The sequence below is a fragment of the Hipposideros armiger genome, unplaced genomic scaffold (assembly GCF_001890085.2).
Source record: "Hipposideros armiger isolate ML-2016 unplaced genomic scaffold, ASM189008v1 scaffold_1423, whole genome shotgun sequence".
Taxonomy (NCBI): domain Eukaryota; kingdom Metazoa; phylum Chordata; class Mammalia; order Chiroptera; family Hipposideridae; genus Hipposideros; species Hipposideros armiger.
This window is the reverse complement of record NW_017732773.1, coordinates 44,116-68,817: the sequence shown is the minus strand read 5'-3', so window position 1 is coordinate 68,817 and position 24,702 is coordinate 44,116. Positions and strand designations below refer to the sequence as shown.

The 24,702-nt window shown below is 38.0% G+C and overlaps 1 protein-coding gene across 2 annotated transcripts in view; it reads right to left on the bottom strand.

The window, feature by feature from the left end:
* Positions 1-17,640, bottom strand: part of PKIB (cAMP-dependent protein kinase inhibitor beta) — a 111,142-nt gene extending 93,502 nt beyond the window's left edge. The window contains exon 1 of one of the 2 annotated variants that reach the window (XM_019633872.1): positions 17,347-17,640. The gene's annotated coding sequence lies outside the window, so the exon portion shown is untranslated. The remainder of the gene's footprint in view (positions 1-17,346) is intronic. The other variant, XM_019633871.1, reaches the window with a different exon arrangement.
* Between the last annotated feature and the right edge of the window lie 7,062 nt (positions 17,641-24,702).

Below are 24,702 nucleotides of genomic sequence, written 5' to 3'. Positions count from 1 at the left end.
AAAAATAAAATAAGCAAATTTAGTTATGTAAATGATTTCATAGTTTCCACTCTCTGGCATTTTCTCATTATATCATAATACCCTAAAACAAGACTGTATTGCCCACATGAAATCATATGGTACTTAAAAGTACACTGTCATGATTGAGAGCACGGAATCTGAAGACAGACTTTCTGATTATACATCTGTTACTGTGTATATTTGGTCTAGATACTAGCCTTTCTGGGCAGCACTAGACTTCCCCATATGTAAAATATCCATAATAATAGTACCTATCACAAAGAGTTGTTGGGGGAATTAAATGACATCCTTAACTTAAGTCACATAGAACAATACCTGGCACATACTATGCTTACTATGTTTTAAGTTAATCAATACTCTTATACAACAAGGATAAATACAATGCTCTTGCCAATGATATATATGATAAACACAGTAAAAAGATCACTTTTAAACATTAAGTAGCTTTAAATAAGACATCTTAGAAAAACATTTAAATTTTCTATTACTGATATATTTCAGTAGTATTCTAAGTGAATGGCTTAGACACATAAGTGGGTGTGCATGTTTGTGTGTAAAAAAAAATCTGTGTGCAATCCTTGAGAGGCATTTTCATGTATTTATTTATTTATTTTTAAGAATATAGGTTCCCTCGAAGAGTGAGGACCCCAATGCCAGCAAAGAACCTTTCCCTTTGTACCCAGAGCAAAGCCTTGCCTCCTGAACCCTTTGGATCAGTGGGAAAACAGTAACCACCCAAGGCGGGAAGTACTGGATACAAAGGTAGAGAGAGGGGAGGAGATAAGAAAGGTTTATATTACTTCTCTCTGGATTGCCCATGTTAATAATTTCTCAACTCTAACAGTTGCATATTTCTGTACTTCACATTTTAGCCTCAGATGCTACTGTGTGTTATTCCAAGCTATTGAAAGGGCTTAATTTTCACTGTTAAAATATGTGCCTAGATCTTCAGAAGAAGTCATTGCTCAACACTGGCAACGTGAAGTCCTAAAAATAGAACTCAAGCCTTCTTACAAGAGCTGTTTAGTTTTGACATTTTATCAACTCTCCTGAAGAGTCACTTATGGACTGTGTCAACTATTAACAATAGAGTAAGATGTGGCCCTGGTGAATTACCTTCTGACTTTCTTATACAGAAAGAAATTTCAAAGCAGTATCTCCCATATTAGTAGCAAGTTCTTGCATTGATATTAAATCATATAGTTTGCCATTTCAGTCCCATTTGACAAGCCCAGAGTTAGCTTGCTGGTTTTTCTCAAATGTAAATATTTGCTTTGGCTTAATAATATTAATAGGGAAAGTCACATATTTAATGTTGCATAAAGAAAAATTACTTTCCATTGACCCAGAAAATTGACCTTGCAACTAAGCCTGAAGAAGAAACTGAAATGGAAGTATTTGATATGAAAACTCGAGCTACACAGCTACCTGCTTTGCTCCAAGTTCATGTTTAATTGGATTTACATCAATAATTCCACAGATTGCTTGCATGTTCACAGAACATACATTATCATCTTTGATTCTAAGGTCAAATACTTACTGCTAGCAACCTTTGTGCCTCTGAGGGAGGCGTGGCCCCCTGCCAGACTGTGCTGCTTCTCCCATGGGGGCAGGCCCACAACTACTGTAAAACTCCATAGGGGATGATGCGCCACCATGATCCCCTGGTTGCTCAGCAGCAACCCCTTATGACGGCTCCTCTGGGACTACTAGGCAACAGTGCTGAGTCGGCCCCAGCTGCTCCCATAGCACTGCCTCTCAAGAGGGCCAAGTTAACAGGAGGCCAGGGGCCCTAAGTGACTAACTAGTTATATAATTAATACATATTTCATGGAATGCTCTCCAACTGTTTCTAAGTAAAAATCAGAGCAGAACTAGTTCCTACCCTGAAGGGTACTCTTGAATGTACCCTTAAATTTAAACTTTATCTGATAGAAAACTAATGCATTACAGCCAAAATTTGTGGCCAAAAAAAAAAAAGTCTATTCTGTACACCTGAAACTAACAATAAAAAAAAAAAGTCAGACAGAGACGGGCAAATACTGTATGATATCTTTTATATGTCAAATCTTAAAAAAAAATGTTGAACTTATAAAAACAGAGTAGAATGGTGGTTACCAGGGGCTGAGGTTGAGGGAACTGGGGCAATGTTGAAGGGTACCAATTTATAACTAGTAAGTAAGTTCTAGAGATCTAATACACAGCCTAGTGATTATCATTAACAATGCTGTGTTATAAACTCAGAGTAACTAAGAGGCTAAAACTTAACTGTTCTCACACACACAAAAATGATAAATATGTGACATGATAAATGTGTTCACTAATGCTTCTGTAGTAATTATACTGCAATATATAAATGTATCAAATCATCACGTCATACAACTTAAACTTATATAATGTTATATGTCAATTATTTCTCAATTTTAAAAAAAGAGCCGAAATGGGTCTTTTTGGGCATTTCCACTTAGGGAGACAATGAAATAAACAAACAAAAACTTTTTTTTAAAAAAAGTATTAAGATAAGGAAACAATAAAACTGTAATTATTTACAGATCATGTGAGGGTTTATGTAGAAAACCCTAAAAATCAGTAGTTAATAACAGAATTTAGTAAGGGGCTGGGATAGATGATGAATATAAAAAATGTATTGCATTGCTATACCACATTAATAATCACTTAGGAAATGTAAGTACCAATTATAATAGCAACATAAAGGTAAATTGGCATAAACCTTACAAAATATGCATAAGACATTTATTTTTAAAAATTTAAGCTTTGTTATACTATTTTATTCTTTACATATGCATTTTTTAATTCCTTAATGAATACAAAATAAAGAGGAAAATTATGTTTTTAAATTATTATAAAATTACCATGGGTAAACATTTATATATACGAAGTCACCAAAATATACAGGTGACAAAATCTTATTTGGAAACAAGGCTATTCACTTAAAGATGTGTTTGTGTCAATCGTGTCTGTGTGTACATAGAAAAAAGTCTGGAATTATATAAACAAAAATTTTAACTTAAAAAAAAGTCTATTAAAAAAAGCACACATATACACATAAAGGAGGAAATTCCTTTTAAAAATCATGTTTAAAATATGACTTTCAAAGCTTTCATTATTTCAAAGAATTTTGCTAGATATTTTCTGTTAACAGACAAAAAAAAATGGGAAAACATAAGAATTAAACCACATTACTCTTATGGCAAGGTTTTTCCTAAAATATTTTAAACATAACTCCCTTTAAGTATAGAAATTTTTAGGAAAGACCTTCAATTCTTATCTATAGTTAAACCCACATTTACATCTTAAGTCTCAATGTCTCCTTAGTTCTAGACCCTTAACCAAAATACACACAAATTTAAATTGAGTGTAGTTTTCCATCCATATTTGACTACCTGTTCGGAAAAAGGCAACAAGTCAGGCAACCAATCTAAAAACTCACCCGCACATCAAAGCAAGAGTCCCGCCTCTCCTTTATGTCCCCTACTATCTCTTACAGCTCTCCGTTATAGAGGAAGAGGTATGTTCTTCAAGGGATAAGGACTTGTGCCAGTACATCACAGTGCAAATAAGATTCTACTACTCCACTAATTCAAAATAGTCAAGTCCAAGCTATGTGATATGCAAGGCACATCTGAAACTATTTCCTATCCAACTTCCAACCATATATGCTGTTACCCACTACGTTAATTTAATTATAGTTCCCTAAACGCATCACTTTAAGTCTCTTTCCTCTTTGTAGGATACATTCACCTTTGCCTGGCAAACTACTGCTTATCTTTCAAGATCTAGCAATAACATCACCTCCTCTGAGAAACCGTCCCTGATTTTAAAATTACTTATAACCACCTCTGACCATCTGTATATGTCGTTCATACTGCTATGGTGGCATTAGTCACATGGTTTTACAGTCATTTACCTACTCAATATTTATTCCATGTTCTTCAAGGGTAGGACCTTGTTCTGTTCAACCTGGTGTATTCCTTGGCATTAAGAAGGTATTTTATACTACAGTTTGTTAATGATTACAGAACTGTACTCCTAGGCAAAATTGTAAAACACATGAGGGTTGGGCATTTTTAACCTCATAATTAACCAAGGATGAGTAATAAAGCAATTCACCAACAACAAAAACTTAATCTCCTGACTGTGGGCTGGTCTTCTTCTCCCTAAACTTATGGTGAATCATGGAGGACAAATAGCCGATACCTCTATAGTGATCCAATCCATCCAGTAATATGAATAAAATAATCAGATGGTCTGTGCCCTTTTTATTATAATCATAATAACATGAACGACACAGTAACCAAATCACTAAAAGCTGGTCTGGAGCTGATCTCAGGGAAGATAATTTCCCACTCAGATTAGCAACTCTTAAAGCAGTTTTTGCAGAAATCTTGATGCAACTAAAGTAGGGAAGAGAATATAAAAGAAACGGACAAAAAACAGAGTTGAATAAAAACCAAGAAAAAGTTATTCTAATTTTAAGGCCTCTTAAATAATACTTCACAAAACATCATTTATCATTTATTTAACATCTATCTCCCTCAAAACACTAACTAAAAAAAAAAAAATAGAAACACGAGCAAACAACACACAAAAGGCCACAAATGCAACAGCCAAGTGTAATATTATGAAGCCACTCATTTCTTACCTCATCACCTCAAGAGCTAAAGATATTGGCTTCATTTTCAAGCATAACAATGCTTCTATGCTATTTCTAGAACTTCTTAAGTTCACATATGTGTTTATGCAATTATATTGCTAAATATTTTTTATATTAGCTGTAATATGATTGTCTAAATTAATCCACGCAACACAAATTCTATTCTATAGAAATCTGAATTATTAGTCTGTGTTAAACTGAGAGAGACTTCTTAGTCTATTGTGAGTTTATGGGTTCTGTATGCTGCTAAACTTGTGTGTCTTCAACTAGGAAACCTGTACCCTTAGAAATACTTGACTGTATGCTGAAGGTACTCACAACCATATGATAAGTTTTGCATATCAAAACAGTTTTATTGGGTTGTCCGAGTGGCTCAGTTGTTTAAGAGCATGAGCTCTGAGCAACAGAGTCGCCGGTTCGATTGCCTCATGGGTCAGTGAGCTGCGCCCGAGCTGAGCTGCTGATGAGCTGGTGAGAGCACATGCTCTTAGCATCAAGGCTGCTGGTTCGACATCCGTATTGGATGGTGGACTACGCTCTTCACCACCCCCCACCCCCCATCTCCCGCTTTCCCACAAATAGATTGAAAGCAGCAGTTGGACTTGGAGCTGAGCTTGTGCCCTCCACAACTAAGATTGAAGGACAACAACTTGACTTGGACCTGATGGGTCCTGGCAAAACACAATGTTCCCCTTCCCCAATTCCTCAGCACCGTTTCCCTCCGCAATTCCCCAATAGAAACCTCTAATAAAAAACAAAAAACAAAAACAGTCTCACTTGATAACATATACATGTTAAAACAAATATTTATGTATTAAAACAAAATAAACACATTATAAAGTAGAATGCCAAATTTATACAAATTTGCTTTGTAAGATACCATTACTTTTTAATTGCAGCTTAACTTTTGTAAAATATTTTTTCTATTTTGTGGTAAAAATCATTTTCTCTGCAATATTAGTCCTAAATCTTTCTTCAGGTACCTCACAGGGCCAATCTAAACCCCTATGTACATAAGACATTCCTTCAAAAAACATAATGGTCACAACTAATGGAGGACATGTTCCTTCTGTACCGGATGCCAGGAAATGTGCAAGGTACTTGACAATCATTAATCACAACACTAAAACTGAAAGTAAATCGTACCTCTATGCTACAAAGAGAAAAAAGAAGGAAGGAAGGAAGGAAGGAAGGAAAGAAGGGAGGGGAAGGGGAGAAAGGAAAAGAAGAAACGAACGAGGCCTACAAAAGGATAAGTAAATACAGGTCTAACTCCAAAGCTTCTGTTGCTTCTTCCTCTTTTTTATATATCATGTTACACTACATTTCCATGCCTCTTTTCCCAAGTGTTCATTTCTCGTAGCAAAATATCTCCATTTTATGGCTATTCCTCTATCATTCTGCATAACTCACCATCCTGATCAATGTGTGTGTGTGTGTGTGTGTTTATTTGTAGGAGTAGAATATCCAGAATAATTTGATCATGGCAGAGCAGAGTTAGGCCATCACTTCCCTTATTCTGGAAAGATACTGCTATTAATACAACTTAAAAATATACTACCTTGTTGGACAACAACTTGATATTACCAATTCTTATTGAATAGGCCATACAACAAAACCCTTTAGTTTTTGTTTGTTTGTTTGTTTGTTTGTTTGTTTGTTTTTAACAGATCCTACTAATAACCACTTCTCTATCTGGTTTCATTTTTAAAATGTATACAACTTTTATTTACCTACATATAAGCAACCTGTAAAAATAATGTTTGACTCATAAAGCACAACACTATGACTCCCTACTCAAAAACATTTAAAGATGCAAAGTAGCTACAAATTTAAGTCTGAAGTCTTCATCTTAGCATTTAAGATTCTTCACTACAGCCCAGTGTATTTTTCCAACCTCATCTTCTCCTAGTCACTAAAATTCCACACAGCTCAGTCGCATTCTTTTCTGTATTTGTACTTTTGTTCATGCTGCTGTTTCAATTGGGAATGGGAATGTTTCAGCTACTCATTGAAATTTCATCAGTCCATCAAGAACCGTCCCAATTACTACATCCTCTATAACATCTTTCTGATTAATTTCAAACTTTATCTTTCTCTTCTTTGAAACCCCATAGCACTTTTTAGTTCTTTTGGGGTACCTGTTACAGTCTACCCTGCAGAAATGTTGAGTGTATTATCTTCCCTTACCTCCCTAAACAGATGGAATTTTAAGCTTCCTATATAAAGGATGGGGTCTCACTCCTTCCTGTACACACTAACTATTCAATATATCACTAACACAAGTGCCTGAATCCAGGAGGGAGCTTTTTAATAGATATCTGTTTATTTGAATTTCATTAACTATTCATCTCATAGACAAATGTACTGAATTCCAAAATTCATGAAAAAATTTAAATAAAGAACATCTATTACCATCCACAGAAATGAATCTGAAAATGAATGGGCACACCTAGCATTAAAATATGGAATTATAGATTCTATTCCGAAGAATACAAGTACTTTTTTTCAGTGTACTGATTTCATGATGAAGAACTAAAATCATATTATTCATGTTGGTGTCATTACGTTGACAAAAAACCTGAAATGTCAAGTGATTAGGAGACTTCTCCAGGGTTACATGACTGATTAAAAGCTGAGTTGGCCTCACAACAAAGCTTTGTAATTTCTAGTTTATTGTTCCCCACTATTATCTCCCAAATCATATGTTGATATTTTTTTAAAATGTTAGCTGCAAAAATATTTATCTAAAGAAGAAAGGTTCCCTTCTTTCTTATGTATTATTTTATCTTTCAAATATTATTTGAACTGGCAGAATTTAAAATAAAACCCATTAATGATGATTAATGAGAGTGATATTGAACAAAATTTATCTATACAAAGTTTACTGATTTTACAACTTAACTACAAAGAATACAGTCAAGAATCAGGTTATTTAAAAATGCTGTTATTCAGTCAAAATAAATGTCATAAAACCTACATACTAATAATGTTCACCTTCTTTTCTCATAATAGAGTCCTACAAGTTTAATCAGAGCCTGTTTATGCTTCTGTTTTGTTTTTAACCTGTTTTGTCACCAGTTTGGAGAGTCATAAAAATGTCCAACATCCAGATCCCCTCGGAGGAGCCTTCCCTCCTATACTCACTCCATATGATTCAGTTGCTTCCAAGAATGAAGTTGAGGCCAGACCTGACACATCAGAGCTCCAAATACCCCTTAGCCACAGTGATTATTAGTTCAGAAGTGATGTGTGACTCAAACACACCCCCTCAAGCTTATTACATGTTTCCATCCCAGCAAATGCTTCAAGAGTGGGTTCATGATGCAAGTTAATCCATCATAGGACTGGTGCCAAAGCTACTAAGTAAAGACTTTTTTCTCTTTGAATTTAAACTTGAGAAGTTAGACCTGGAGCTGTTGATAGCTATTTTGTCACCCAACAGAGCCTGAGAATAAGCCAAGTTGAAAGAGAGTAGAACCAAGAAGTAGAAGGGAGTTGGGTCCTTACAAAGTAATTTGAGTTCTAGATCAAGCTGTGACTGAAGGCTGGGTTACATAAGTCGGATAAATTCTCCCTATCATCTTCTTAAGCCAATTTGATGCAAATTTTCTATCATGAGCATTCCTAAACATAATAACAAACATCTACGATAACATTCCTAAACTAATTCACTTGGTTATCTGAGTTTCTTAACCCACACTAGATTAAAGGGGTCACATAGAGAGGGAGCAGTAAGAGATATCACATACAGTAGATCCTCACTTTACATCCATCAGTCTAGTTTCTGAGGCTTTAAGAAAAACAACGTCTATGAAACCAATTTTTCCATAGGCTAATTGATATAAATAAGAATTAAGTTCCTACAGCATCTCATCAATGTTATAATAAGATGACGCTATTCAAGGACCTGCTGTACTTCAGATGAACTAATAGTTTATAGCTCAAAAGTGAAGAGGAAGACAGGTGGTGTGTAAAAAGAAAACAAGGAATTGCAAAAATTTTCAAAAATGTGATGTCTTTATATCAAGGACTTACTTCACATAGCATCCTGCGAAACCCCTCCGTCCCAGGGAAACCAGGACAGCTGGTCACGCTACTTGGGAGGATAAGGATTCTTTCAGTGATGTCCATAAACAAAAATTAGGTCATTAGGTCATGGAGGACTGAAGGCAGATGGCGGTGAGGCTCTGAAGTTGCTGTCAATGGCTGTAATGGGCTAGCCTGAAGCACACAGAATTCTTAGGTTCTCCATTGACTGTACTGATGGAAGTGGAATCCACTGAGAAACATCTTGCTCCAAGCAATAACAGCATGGAGCGTGAAAACAGATGGGTCAAAGTGTCGGCCATCCCAATGAAGCCGAAGGACAAGTGGAGGTGTGAATCTTCGGATTGGTGTAAGAAAAGAATACAGGATGCTATGCCCACAGAGTTTCCGAATTTTAAATGTCAGGAAGGAACAATTTCATATGATCGCAAGCCCAGGGTGTGGGTACAGAAGTGGCTGGGTGAGAAGGAGTAAAGAGATTACTGCTTGAGTTGTGAAGATCAAAAGCTGAGAGGCTGTGGTGTTGGGTGTAGATAGGCAGTCACCTAGAATGAGGACAGGAGAAGACGACTGTACACCAGTTGCTGGAGTATTCAGTGAGGGAAGGGTTTGTTCAGGTGGTGAGCAGATAACAGGAATGAGCAATGATACAGGATAGTGTAGCCAGATGGCTCAAAGGAACAGGGGCGAGTATAAGAAGGTAGAGAAATAATGGTCTAGAGGTGGGATATGGGTGTATCAAGGACATGTGGCCCACCTCCCTACACAGAGACTCATGAACGATGAAATAATAAACAGCCTGTAATATTTTATTAATCCATATTTCAAGTGAATCATATTGAGTCAAAACCTATTAATGCAAAGTGAAAAACTGAATCAATTGACTATTAAGACAATACTTACTGACAGATAATATAAAAGGTTTTCAACAAATTAGGATAAATTAAGATACTTTTCAGAGTGGATAAAAATAAACATATATGGGTAGAAAAAATGCTTTGTTAGCACCCATTTTGCAGTTAAAACTGAAAGGTTTATTTTTCCTTTGAAAGCATTGAAACCTAGAACCCAAAACATGGACTTTTCAGAGTTAGAACAACCTATGCTGGGCTTTATTTGAAGCTTGATATTAGTTGGCAAAAGTCAACAAATATCTCAGGAAGCTGACCCAGATCTACCCAATGAAGAAAGTATTCCTCATGTCCCCTGAAAACTTGTTTCCACTGCTCCCTGAGACAAACACATAAAAACTTTGCCCCTCCCCCCCGACATGTTGTAGACTGGCCTCATTTTCATACTGTCGAATCCATATGGTATCATTGAATGGAAAACCCGATATGACCTGGTTTAGACCTATACCTGGTTCAGTTGTGTAGCACTTTGACCATGTCAGGACAGAGCAGACGCACTGCCCAAGTTATAATGTTGCTTTTTGGGTAACCATCTTTACAACTGATGCTGAGGATGAGCACAGGGTGTATCATGCTCAGCAGTGACTTTTAAGAATAGCAGGAACGGATTCAATGGAATTGTAATAGATAAGCATGATATCGGGGGTGGGAGGGCAATAGATGGGGGGAGGGGGTTTGTTACCTAGTGAGGGTGAAAAAGGGTAACTATTGTATTGTTCTGTACACCTAAAACTAACAATAAAAAAAAATTAAAAAAAAAAGAATGTCCAATTTGAGTAAATGGGCTAAGTATTTTAAGTTAGAACAACAGAAATGCTATGAATTTACAATCACACCTGCTTTGTAAACTCAATTCTGCCTCTCTTTTCTTTTTTTAAAAGAGATGCTTCTATTTTATAATTGTTTTACTTTCAATTACAGTTGACAGTATTATATTATATTAGTTTAGTTGTACAACATAGTGGTAACTCATTCATATAATGTACTAAGTGATCCCCCCAATTAGTCTCATACCCACCTGGCACTATACATAGTTAATACAACATTATTGACTATATCCCCTATGCTGTACTTTACATCCCCTTGACTATTTCATAACTACCAATTCGTACTTTTTAATCCCTTCACCATTTTCACTCATCTCCCTAACACCCCCAATCCAGCAACCATCAGTTTGTTCTCTGTATCTATGAATCTGTTTCTGTTTTGTTTGTTCATTTATTTCGTTTTTTCTATTTCACATATAAGTGTGATCATATGGTATTTGTCTTTCTCTGTTTGACTTATTTCACTCAGCATAATACCTTCAATTTCCATTCATGTTGTCGCAAATGGTAAGATTTCATTCTCTTTTTATGTGTGAGTAATGTTCCATTGTATATATGTACTACAATATCACCTCACACCTGTCAGAATGGTCATCATCAATAAATCAACAAACAACAAGTATTGGCAAGAATGTGAAGAAAAGGGAACCCTTTTTCACTGTTGGGGGGATTGCAAATTGGTATAGCCATTATGGAAAATTAAATAATAAAACCACCTTATGACCCAGCAATTCCACTTCCAGGTATTATCCGGAAAAAAACCCAAAACACTAATTTTGAAAGATATATGCACCCCAATGTTTACTGCAGCATTATTTACAATAGCCAAGATACAGAAGCAATCTAAGTGCCATTTTCTATTAAATGACTTTGGATAGATACTCTCTTCACTCACTTATCCAGGGAACAGAGCAATAAGACCAATTCTACAGGTTGGACAATAAATGAAACATGTGGAAGCACCTACTTTCGGCCTGGTATATTACTCAGTAAATAGCAGTTTCCCTTCTCCTAACACAGTCATTTCCATGGAAAGAAAAATAACTACCATGCCTTAGAAAAATTTCAAGCTTCTGTTACAATTTGAAAAATGTATGACATTTTTGGGGCCTCTACCTTTGCCTTAACCCCATTTCCTCTGGAAATCAGCTCCATGAATTGTCTTTTCTGTACCTTCAGCCTCTCCCACATTGATCACTCCTTCATGGCATCTAAAGAGAGAACCAAGTCTCTCCTTGAAACATTAACTAAAAATGAACTTGACCCTATGACCTGACTCCCACTATCCACTCAAATTTTTCTTCTATTTTCAGCTGTAATCCTAGGATGAGTATTCAACCCTGGCCGAGCCCATTTCCTTACTTTCAATGTCTTCCCCAGTACCATCTGACTTCCACCTCCCAATCATGAAGTCATTACTCTTACCTTCTATTTGTCAAATACAGAGTCCTTTCAGCCCTTCTCCTGCGGAGGCTTCTGATGACTGTGACCTGTTGATCATGCCACACACTCTAAACTTCTACATACCCTTGTTGCTATGGCAATGCCTTCTGCAGCTTTTCTTCTTGGGCACCCAGGAGAACCCACTTCCCTGGCTTCTATTTTCCTCCCACTTCACTTCTCATTCTACATGCTTACCATAAGAGGTCTCATCATTATGTTTACCTCCTGGATGCCAATGTCAAATAATATATGTCTCCTGAACTTTTTATGAAACAGCCTCTTGGATATCTTCACCTCTGGTTCTTCTTTTACTCATCATCTACCCCCATAGCCACTGTACTAGTTTCCTATGGCTGCCATAACAAATTGCCCACCAACCAAGTGCCTTAAAATAATAGAAATGTATTCTTACACAGGTGAGGAAGCCAGCAATCCAAAATTGAAGTGTCAGCAGAGTTGCCTCCGTCTTAGGGACTCAGAAGGCGAATCCATCCCATGCCTCTCTCCTAGCTCCCGGTGGTGGATGGCAAATCTTGGAATTCCTTGCAGCTGCATAATTCCAATCTCTGCCACACTGTCACAAGTTTGTCTTCCCTCTACGTGTCTCTGTCTCTGTGTCTCTTCTTTTCTTATAAGGACACCAGACATATTGAGTTAAGGGCCCACTCTACTTCAGTATGACTTTATGTTAACCAATTACAATATAACAGTAATGACCCTATTTCTAAATAAAATCATATTGCGAGGTTCCAGGAAGTACCTAAATTTTGAGGAAACATTATCCAACCCAGTAAACCCTCCGAATCCGCTCTTATTCTTATATTTCCATGTTTGTAAATAGTGTTAGATCTCAAACTAAAGCCAAGAATCTGAGAAGCAGTCTTCATTCCCACCTCTCCTCAACTTTGTACCCCAATTATTATCAAGCTTGATCGTTTTGGCTTCTAACATTTCTAGACTTTGAATACTCTTATCCATCTCCAAGTTTTCATCGCTAATCCCTGACTCACTCTTTAGCATCTCTCTCTTGCTTGCCCTACGACAACCGTCTGTCCTATAACGGGGTAACTGAAAGGCAGAGTGGTCTCTATGGAAGCCCTGGCATTTGTAACATCTTTTGTTTTGACAGATTCTTTACAAATCTTCAGAGTGTGACAGAAACCATGATATCTATAATCTAGCTTTTTATCAGGTTTCAAGGCCTCTCTGGGAAGGGAAGACCAGAGGGGCGTATGTCAGTGTTTTGAGGTTCAAAATTATCCCTGGATCCAGAGGCTGCATGATGGAAGTACTCATTCTCATCTTTTCAATAAACTAACATAGTAAACCAGTGTAACGGCATGAGATGTAAACCATTCTTATTCACACACACACACACACACACACACACACACACACACATTTTATGAATAGTGTTTTCTTCTGAGATGTTAGCCCATCCATAAAGATTAGTCTAGAAGTAAATTATTTTATAGTCATTTAAATATAAGCATGTTCGGGAAGATGGCTTAACGCTTCCCTGTCTTCTGTGCTTTTATTCCAGGAACTATCATACTGAACATCAGTTTCCTCCTTTACTTGACGCAAAAATCTACAGTTCACCATGTTGATTCCCATACTCCCAAATGGGGATTCTTTTTCATCAGCATAGAGCTTAGGGCTTCACAGGAAGTAGAGACTATGGAAAGGGAGAGTCCAAGAGGTAGAGGAATGCATTTAGGTCCGTTTATATTATCCATAAGTGCTGCTTCTGCTGCCAACAAGTGTCCAGGCTGTCTTGGCCACAGACTACATAATCTTAAAGTGTCTCCATTCCCTTGGCCCTCTTTCCAATCTAAGAAATCTTATTCTATCTGATCCCAGGTTCTAGGTGAGATTACCTCCTCCTGTTCACGAATATACACAAATCCAAATTGTTTTATTCTTGTTTAAACAGCTCTGAACTCTTCTCCAACCAAGCACCCAGCTCTTGGACACCATCACATTTTAAAAATAAGAGTGACTGGAGGACACAAATCCACTATGATTTATAAAGTCCATAGCATTCACCATACCTGGGCGGATGCATAAAACTGCTATTTCCCTTTGAGAGCTAGAATGAAAAGAATATCTTGAGTAAAACATAGACTACCTATTTGATTTCTCAAAAGCAATTGTACTTCAAATAAGAAGAAAATAATAATAATAAACAATTTTGTTTGTCTGGGTAGGTTCAAATGCTTAACCTGGAGCTCTTTTTTACTAATGTCACGAACTGATAATGATTTATATAAAGTACATAGAGCATATTAATATGAAAATTTCTGACACCAACAGGATTCAGAACAGCATGTACTAATGGTTGAACTTTTAAAACTGAAAGACAGGAGTCCTAGATTTATCACTAATATGTCATATTTTTACATGTAAATTACTTACTCTTGAGCCTTAGATAGCTACATCTAACAATATAATAGAATATGTTTAATTATTACTTAAAAGAATTATGCTTCATCATTGTTAAGAAAGCTTATTTTACTCATAGGATTTATAGGAGGTTGTTTTATATTCAGAAAGGAATTATATTTTCTAACTCAGATAAAACCTGTTGAAGGAATAGAAAACCATTGCATTTATTTACTATCAAGCCATTCAGGTCTGAGTCTCATCAACATTTTAAAATACAATTTTCAAATACTTTCTTTCTCATTTTCAGTGGACATTGAATGAGCTTGAGACTTGATTGAACCTAATTTACTCTCATTTAGCATTAAAAGAAGACATTGGGGGGAGGGATGAATAGGCAGAGCACAGAGGATTTTTAGGGTAGTGAAAATACTCTATATGATATTGCAATGATGGATACATACATATCATTATACATTTGTCCAAAGACTATTTACCCACAGACTGTAAAACAACAAGAGTGAACCCTAAGGTAAACTATGGACTTTGGGTGATTAGGATGTGTCAGTGAGGATTCATCCATTGTAACAAATTTATCACTGTGGTGAGTGATGTTGATGTGGGGGCAGCTATGCACGGAGGGGGGGGGGCAGGGGGCAGAGGTTATGTGGAAAATCTCTGTACCTTCCTTTCAATTTTGCTGTGAATCTAAAACTGCTCTCCAAAAATTGTCTTTAAAAGTATTTTATTTATTAGAAATATTACTTTGTTTTTCAAAATTGCATATTTGAGCTCTAAATTTGAAAGTAAAGTGTTTCCTCTTCCAACCTTCTCTTTACATATATATCAAATCATATATGATCCAGTAGGAAACATTTCTTTCTCCAGAATTTTCTACACTTTGTAAATATATAACTTCTGCACAAAAATCATTCTATAATGCTCTTAAAAAGTTACATAAGTTTACCATACAGCCCAGCAATTCCACTGTTAAATACTACCCAAAAAAATGAAAAAATATTTAGTACAAAGACTTGCATGTAAATGTTCTTAGCAACATGATTCATAATAACCTTAAATTAAAAACAACCCTAATTTCCATCCACTAGTGAATGGATAGAAAAATGTGGTATATCCATACAAGGGAAAATTATTCAATAAAAAAGAGGACTGAGATACTGACACATGCTACAACATGGATGAATCTCAAAAACATGTTAAGTGAAAGAACCCATAAACAAAAGGCCATATATTACACACTTCCATTTATATGAAATGTCCAAAAAAGGCAAATCTATAGAGATTGAAAGTAGATTAGTGGTTGCCTTCAGCTGAGGTGAGAGCAGAGATTAACTATCAATGAGCATGATGGATCTTAGTGGGGTGACGAAAATATTCTAAAACTGAATTACGATGATGGTTTTACAACTTCATAAAATTTCTTTTAAAATAATTGAAAGGGGTAATTTCTAAAAATTGAAATTTCTAGTTTAATATTGACTAAAGAGGAGGAAAGAACTTTAACAAAAATGAAATTTGACACATTTTTACATATCCTGCATTATGTATTCCATTAGCCTTTGATAATTTGTTGAAGAAAGTTGTGGTAAAGATAAGACTAAAAAGTCAATTACTGAAAACTTTTCGCAAAAATTTTTTTTCCAAAGTATATTTTGCTTCCAAGTTGAATGATTTGATTTTCCAAAACACTTTTTTACAATACGAACTCTCCTGAGATAGTGTCAGTAGGAGTATTCACCAGCAGAGGACGTAGGATTCGAAAACAAAGGAGGTTTTCAAAACGCTGGTCTAACCAACCTTGATCCAGAACCTACCACAGTACAGTACTTGCTGTGAGCTTATGCCCATCAGATCTCATTTTAACAATCCAAATTCTGAGCTTTCTGAATATTATATCCCAGATGTCAATAAGAAGACTCTTGTGAAGAGATAAAGTGAACAGATGGATTTTGAATCTAGATGCATACAAAAAGAAATGCGAGATTCAAAGTAATTCTAATGAAATGCTTTTTCAGGACCCAAACCATTAATATGAGTGTTTTGCTTTTTTCCTCCCTAGGTGAATGTTTAAGTGGTCATCAGCCTCAAATCTCCACTTTCCAGTCCTGCACAGACTCTGACTAGTAATACCACCTGAAGTTTTTTGGCTTATTTATTATTTTTCAACCGTTTCCCGTATGCCTCACTCAGGCCAAACGCTTTTCCAAAGGAACAGAGTTCAGCTGCGCTCCCTAGGATGAGCTCTAAGAAGAGGGGGCAGACCAGCCAGTCTCAGCCTCACTCAGCAGGTACTTGCCAGCCCCAGCCGGGCAGCTGGTTAAGGAAGATTCATTCCCCCTCCACCCCCGAGAAGGCACTTTCAGGAGCTTCCCCAAGGGGGTGCAGCAGCAGCAGCCGTCTCTCCCTGTCGCCAGCCGGGGTCCTAGGCTCCAGGAAAATCCAATAGCTGCCGGGACCCCTGGAATGATCCATTCTAATCATCCCCATATTTTATCAAAGAATGGAGGGAGGGACACTGGCTAGGCCAGGTGACCTGGCTAAAGCCACGCAGCTCGACGCTGGCCGAGCCAGTGAAAACTCAGGTCTCTGTTGACCCGGTGGCCGCGAGCGGCTGCCTGGGGCTCGGAACGCGCAGCCCAAGGAAAACGACGTGGCATTGTCTGCGGGAGAGGCGAAGCGCTCAGCAACTGACGGCAGGAGGTCACCAATGTCCACCTGCAGGACACAGTGGGCAAAAAAGAAGGTGACCAGACCTCCCTGATGACGCCTATGGATCTGAGCGCCCCCCTTTCACTCTAAAAGTACCCTAGTTTGCATACGAATTATGAGGTCGCCCTAGCGAAAGGGACACCCCCTTTGAATTCCCGCGGTGCTCGCGCCCACAGGGTGCAAAATGGGAAAGTTACCCTCACCCCAAATTCGCAGCCTCCGTCTCCCCTGACTGCCCAAGTCCTTTCCCTCCATCCTCGCCCTGGCGACACCCACGCCCGCTACCCCTCGGCCGGGTACGTACCAGCCGCGCGCAGAGCTGACCGCGTGCCTGGGCCAGATGCCCCCTTGAGTTCCGGCTCGCCCAGCCTCCCCGTGGCTGGGAGCTGCGACGCGGGCTCGGCTCGCTGCCGCCTCCACAACCTAGAGAGCTGCGGCCGTTTCTGGGCTGTGGGACTGAGGTGCAGTCAGGCGGCACGGCGATTCCGGGGGCGGAGGGAGCCGCGGGGGGACCCGCCCCCGAGCGGAGCTCCGGTTCCCCCTGCAGCGTCCAGCTCCTCCGGCAGCCCCGGCCGCCGCCGTGGGGCTCTAGCAACACGCGACGGTCGCTCTTCCCTGTTGGCGCCCGATACGCAAGACTCTTTTTCCTGCGTGCGCGTTAACAGACAACTAATCGTCCGCGCTCATCACAGAACCCGTGTCCTCCCCGCCTGCCACCCCCAGTCCTCTTCTGTTAGGAATTTAAGTGACTGCGGGAATTTCTCTTCTCTTCCACCTTCCGGACGCTACAACTTGTCAGTCCGACCCGTGTGCGCGCCCCGAGGCTTTGTACTCCAAGTGCCATAAGGTTGCCCTTTGGTCTAATCCTGGCTGTTTGGAAAAGGTAGGAATGTGCATAACTGTCTCATCTGCACCTGGAATCTGGGTCTTCACTTTTATTAACAGGCTGTTTCAACAGATTGGGAAGGAACATGCAATGCTTACAACTTTGGGGTAAAGCAAAGCAGAAAACAATGTGTATCAAGTTTTACTTTCAAGTTCTTAGAAGGAAAATGAGGTCCTTACTGTTAAGGTCTCACTGTATCCTTTAAAAGCCATATTTAATGGATGATAATACTGCTGCAAAAATTAAGGTGCTCATCTCTGCTTCCTGAGAAGGTGGTTTGTGCTCACTGAAGTAGAGATCTCCTCTGGTTTCCTGAAAGTCATTGATACTGTGCTTTGGCTTCTTACCTAGGGGATACCTGCCACTTCACGACTGACTCCTTCCAAATTACTTTTCATGCAAAGGCTATGCCAGACAAGAAAATATAATCAGGCAAATATCTTATTTAGTATCTATTAATGATGCTTCAGTCATGCTCTTTAAATCATTAAATATTCCTACCCCCACAATGTAGTAATAATCATCTCTATTTTCACATAATAAAGTGAGGCACAGCAAGGTTAGATAATTGGTACAAAACTGAAATAGCTAGGAAGACTCTAAATCAGTTTTTGAACTTAGGTTTTTCTGCCTTTAATGTTGATGGACATTTTTTAACTTACACCCTGTTAATAAAGCTTGTGATTTTTCTAAATGCCAACTAGTACATTTAGTTTTCTAAAAACATAGTTACTTGTGTGGTCATACAGATATTAGTTAAAGAAATTGAGAGTTATTTATATTTTCAGTGTAACTTCAAAACTTATTATTTGGCATTTCAAATATATTTCTAAAGTCTCATAATTTTACTATATAAGAATATGTAAAATTATTATCTAAGGCAAATTATTCTAAGGCCCTATCTATAGTAGAGAGTGATGCTAAAATGTTTGGGTTTATGAGTTTTACACTGCCATGATTGGAGTTCTTATGTTCACAAAATTTGCTCTGTAAAAACCTGTATTTTTGGGTAAATTTGAAGAAATCATTAGCCCTCACTGATACATTTTTAAGTTGCATATTTTAAACGATCAGAACCACTTGAATGTATGCTCCATGAAGGCTTTACCTTCAATACCTGGAACAGTACCTATACAAAACAATTGTTTACAAAGCAGTTTTTAAGTCAACAAATATAACCTCATTTCCTTCAATAAAGAAAAAATAATGACTTAAGAAAATACTATTAATAGAAAGCTTTTGTCTATTTATAGTGGATTGAAGATTTTTAATTGTCTCTCGTTTCTACTAGGAAAGTAAGAGAGATGATGCAATCAGGTAAGCCACCTAAAGGTTTGCAGTAGCTGCTGCTCTGAATAGTACAGAGAACCTGACCATACGTCCAAAAAGTACTTTTGAGGGCATTGGTGGTATCAGTACCACACAATCATGTGAATTTGTGTAAAATATATGACTCAATGCAGAAAGTTTAACTAATCCAACTTTGGGGTTTTGCCAAGTGATTTGATAGAAAGTCAAGGAGAAAGCTTGGCTGCCATTTTTAAGAGAGTGGTTGAAGGACAGGGCTATAAGGTTAATTTAAGATTATGTAGGAAAATAATGAAGACATAAAAAGGGAGAGAAAAGGAAGTGAGAGAATGATACATCTCGATCAAACAAGAGAGAGAAAAATTAGAAGTAGTGAAAGTGTATAGCTTTCTTGAAAGTTTTAGTAGTAGAATGATGATGGCAAGATTTACAGAAGAATTGTGGGTGGGACTGGCTAACAAAGAACAAAGATCAAGAAATTGGAGACTGAGGTACTGAAAAAGCTATTCACATGGATTGAAGCCACCAACAATGATGTCATGTGATAGAGAAGGAGTGAGTCAGACACCAAAGACTTCATGAATGTGGTGGAATGATGTGGAACTGAGTAGATGACGGTGCAGAGTTGGGACAGGATGTACGTATTCGCAGAAGAGCCTTAAAGGATCAAGTGCTGGTATAAGAGGCAGTACACAGTTCAGAAGCAATACTGGGGAGCTACAAGGATGCCAAGACTGCCTCCCATGGTCCTAGGGTGTGAGAGGATGACCATTCCTACACTGAGGGAGACTTAGAAGAAACTATTCTCAGAAGTTGATTTTCACCTAAAGCAAGAAAATGAAGGAAGCATAGTGTGAGTGGGTTATAAAGGCAGTGGGGTTTTTCAATATTGAACAAGGGTTCTGCAGGTTCAGAGTGGATACACTTCGGAGGCAAGCCAGCTTCACGTGCATCCCGTGCAGTAACACAGGGCTCTACTTTTAAGGAGGCCCCTTGCTTGACTTAGTGCTCTGCTGTCCCTGCCTTCAAATTCTTAATAATATTAAATAAGTGACCCCACATTTTCATCTTGCATGGAGCCCCACAAGTTATTTAGCCAGTCCTGTTTGGAGGAAGTGAAGAAATAGGAGCTTGGTTGAGGCAGACACAGTACAAATCCACTGGGGATTAAAATATGGGAGAGACTAAATGCAGGAGATTGTATTTTGAGACCAAGAATGGCGGGAGAAGAGGTGGGGCTGCGAGGTTTCAAATGACATCTAGTTTTGCAATCTTCGGGCCATTCTAGCTGAGACCTTGGTAGGAGAGGCAGGCGCCGTCACCACATTTCTGTAGGCTAGTATATTAGTTTTCCTAGGGTTGCGTAATAAATTACCACAAACTCGGTGACTTTGACCAGCGGAATTTTACTTTCTCACAGCTCTGGAAGCCAGAAGTTCAAAATCAAGGTGTTGGCAGATAGTGCTCTCTCTCTGAAGGCTCTAGGAGAGGGCCTCTTTAGCTTTTGGTGCATATAGGTAATCGTTGGTGTTCCTTGGCTTGTAGTTGCGTAACTCCAATCTCCACCTTCACATATTCTCTGTGCTGCTTCTCTATGCCTGTATTCTCCTCTTCTAATAAGGACGCCTATGGGATTTAGGGTCGGGATTAATTCAAGATGATCTCACCTGGAGCTTCTGATGTTAATCACATCTTCGAAGACCCTTTTTCCAAGTAAGGTCACATTCAGGGTTAAGACCTGAACATGTCTTTTTGGGGACCAGCATTCAGTCCACGACAGTGAGGTCAGCTGAGGCCACAGGAATAGCAAGGCTGGATGACTGGGGGGCTGATAGCTTTTCAGATCTATTTGGCAAACCAAGATATGTGTAGCAATATGAAGCTTGTCAATATTTCTAAAGCTCTCTAACTGTGAAACCTAATAAATATGAAATTTGGAAGATTAAAACTGTCTAGAGAGACTTTACATCCATTGGAGTGGCTACCTGTCCTTGGGAACAAGGCCCTAGGGAAAAGAGACGTGTACCTGAGACTGTGCCAAATCTGATTACAGAGAACTAAGAAAACGGGGTCCTCCACTCCTCCTCTTCACCCACCCCCAGAGAACATATGTTATTCCCTGGTACTAAAGGACAATCTACAGGATGACCGCAGTTCATCCCTCCTTAAAATACAGGATTTGGAAGGGCTGGAGGAGTGACCTTGTGAATCTGTGGCAGAAGCTGAGCAAGCGTCCCAAGCCATGCCTTAAAGAGGACAATCGTAAAAGCCCTTAGAGAGGGGAGAAAGAACTGTGGAGGCTGATTCTAACTATGCTATCCCATTCTTTTCCTCCAGTTGACAGGCACCCTGAGAAATGGCTGAGTAGCTGCCAGAGTCAAATGAACTCTCCTTTAAAAGCATCACACTCTTTGATCCTATCCCCCGCTTCTGCACTCAATAGAACAGGAGCCGTAAATTCCATCAGAGGTTCCATCCATCATTTTCTGGGTGATGACAGTGAAAAGTTCCTTGATTGTGGCAATGGGGCAGCAGCATAACTGGGCCGAGGTTTACAGCAGATTAGAGGAGCACCCATCTTTGGGTGGCCTGGAAGAAAGTTGCCCTGAGACCAAGCTTGGATGATATAATGCCCTACAGCAGACAGGGGTGGAGGCTGAGTTGCCCACTGGTGATCCTGCTCCTGCTGTGTGGCAGAAATGATGCCACAGACCCACATCCACTAACAGAGAGGCTGGGCAATGAAAAGACTGGCGCACAACTAGCTTTCAGAAAATTAGAGGCTGTAGAGTGAGAGGCAGAGAGAAGAGAAAGAGACTGCTTTCCTTTTACTGGTTGAAGTAGAAATTTCCTAACAAAGTATTTGAAATTATCATCATACTTTTATGTCTCTCATGCTCCTAGTCAATGGGGTGTTGTTTTGCAGAGTAGTAGAGTATACGAAAAGAGCACTGAAAACAGGGAATGCTGGGTTTTAATCCCAAGTGGCAATGCCACTACTGGTGTGGAATCTCAGTGGTCAGTTTCTCTGAAGGGAGGGTGCAAGAGTCTTACACAGTAAGACTAAAAGATTGTCCTGCTCTAAAATTCCATAAAAATCTGAATTGACTTTCTTATGAAATCGAAACTCCTCAGCCCAACATTGAGAACATTTACCCACCCATCTCTATCTCACTTCTTATCATTTCCCCACACAAATTCTGTTTTCCAGATAAGCTAATCAATTGACCAACTCCATGTCACTTCCTTATTTCAACATTTATAATTGGAGATATGCTTATTTTTATATCTTCCACTCTTCAGCAATGTCATTTAATTTCTTCAAATTCCTATTCACAAATAATGTATTTTATGGAAGCCTATTGATGAATGTTTTGCCATCTCTGATCAATTTATTCCAACATTCCAAATTGCTATCCAAATTTTGTAGTCTTTCTTTCATGTGTTTGGGGAGTAGAGCAATATTACATTAAAAGAAAAATATTATTCTCTTAAGTTTTTGTCATGTCTTTAAAACCTATTCATGTGTATTAATTCTCCTAATTATACTGTAAGTTTCTTAGTATGAAGTTCTTATATTTCATAATAGTATCTTCTAATTTCTTTCAGTAAGTGAGAGAAATCTGAATATTTTAGGACCAATAAAAAAATTACTAACCATCTAGTCATCCAGTGGGACAGCATCAACAAATTGCTTGGTCCAGAGTAGGCAGTCAGTAAGTATTGAACAATAATATTTGCATAAATACTTAAGTAAATTAATCCACACCTTTATATTCAACCATAGTTGAATATATAGTTGAATATATATATATATACACCCACTTAAAAAAACACCAACCATTCTCTCTCTGTTCAATATGATGACTTAAACACCTGGCAAAAACATCAAAAGAAATTAATCTAAAACTTAACAAAGCTATCTTTGTGATTTATCAGTAGGTAGTAATTTATTTGCCCAAATAAGATTTATTTTAACAACATATATAATAGTTAAACCATTTTATTATATTTTTGTATGAATTGCTTCTGTGTACAAATTCGTAAAATCAGAGATGAAAGCTTGAGGATTAAATGATCAACATAATTTAAAAATTAACTTGTAACTCCCAACATAGGGGATCTTGGTGTCTCTATGATTTTCTCTTGTTATATTAGAAAATGTATATTTATTAGAACTCCAGTGACGTTTTCATGATATCTATTATAGTAGATATTATTTATTATGGTCCTGAATTAGTCAATAACTATAAATAAATATAACAAATGCTAAGTTGTCTTATAAAATGAGCTGGGTCTTTTTTGTTTTGGGGGCAAACTCTAATTTAACATAACTCAATCATCACTGATGGAACTTAGGGTGGGGTGTAGTCTTCTAAAATGGAAGCTCCCGAGATGGCATTGGACTTCAAGGTTAGCCTCTTAAAATTTTCCTTGGGAACTGAGAATTTAAACTTAATGCAGTTGGGATACTTTTTTTTTTTAATTCTCCTTATACTGTACAAGAGTTAGAAAAGCTGTAAAAATTAAAATACCTTAACAGCTGAAATATAATCATTAGCATTAACATTTCTCTGGGTTTCCTGGATTAGATGCATTTTATTCATGATTCTCCTTATTAGTTACAGCCCTAGACAAAATTTTAAAATAAGTAAAGCCTGACCCTTTCTGCATCTTTTTTGTCTTCTCAACCATTTGAGGTTCTCCTGTGAGTCATGAGGAGGTTGATAAACACATTGACTCTCTGGGTAGCTCCTTGTGCAACGCTCTTTGGGGTCAGGAGCGGGGGAGTGAAGCAATTGACATTGCAGATGAGAACTTCAGGGGGATAATAATGTCTCCGAGCAATTTCCAAAGGTTAGAGTTTAAGTACCACTTGACACCTAGGAGGGGACATCTTCCTTTACAAATCAGACCTTAGCGTTACCAATTATTATATATGCATAAGATAATTCTTCCCAACCTTGTATTGATAAAGAAAGGAAGGAAGAGGTTTGGAAGGAAAGAAGGGGTGGGGTGGGGTGGGGGGGTAAGGGGGAGTGGTGACAAGATTTACCAGACAAGGCTCATGCTTTCCTGACTGATTCCAAACTATTTAATAAAGATTCCTCTTTTTAAATAAAAAGGTCTTTGATAAAGAATTCTAAGTTGACAGATTATTTTTTCCCCAATACTTTAAAAAAATTGCTGTATAAAATGTCTTTTATTCTCTGTTTTAAAGAATTTTTCTTTACTGGGGGTTTTAATTAATTTTCTTATGATTTCTTTGGGTAGTTTTCTTCATGTTTCATGCACTTGAGGGCCCATTGTTCTTCTTGGGTTGGAAACATTTCAGTTATTTCTTCAAATACTTTCCCTGCCCACACCCCTTGAGGATTCCAGTTAATAACACATATGCTTAAGCTGCTTGTTCCATGATGCTCTGTTCATTGGTTTTTGGTCTTTTTCTTCTCTGTTTTATTTTTT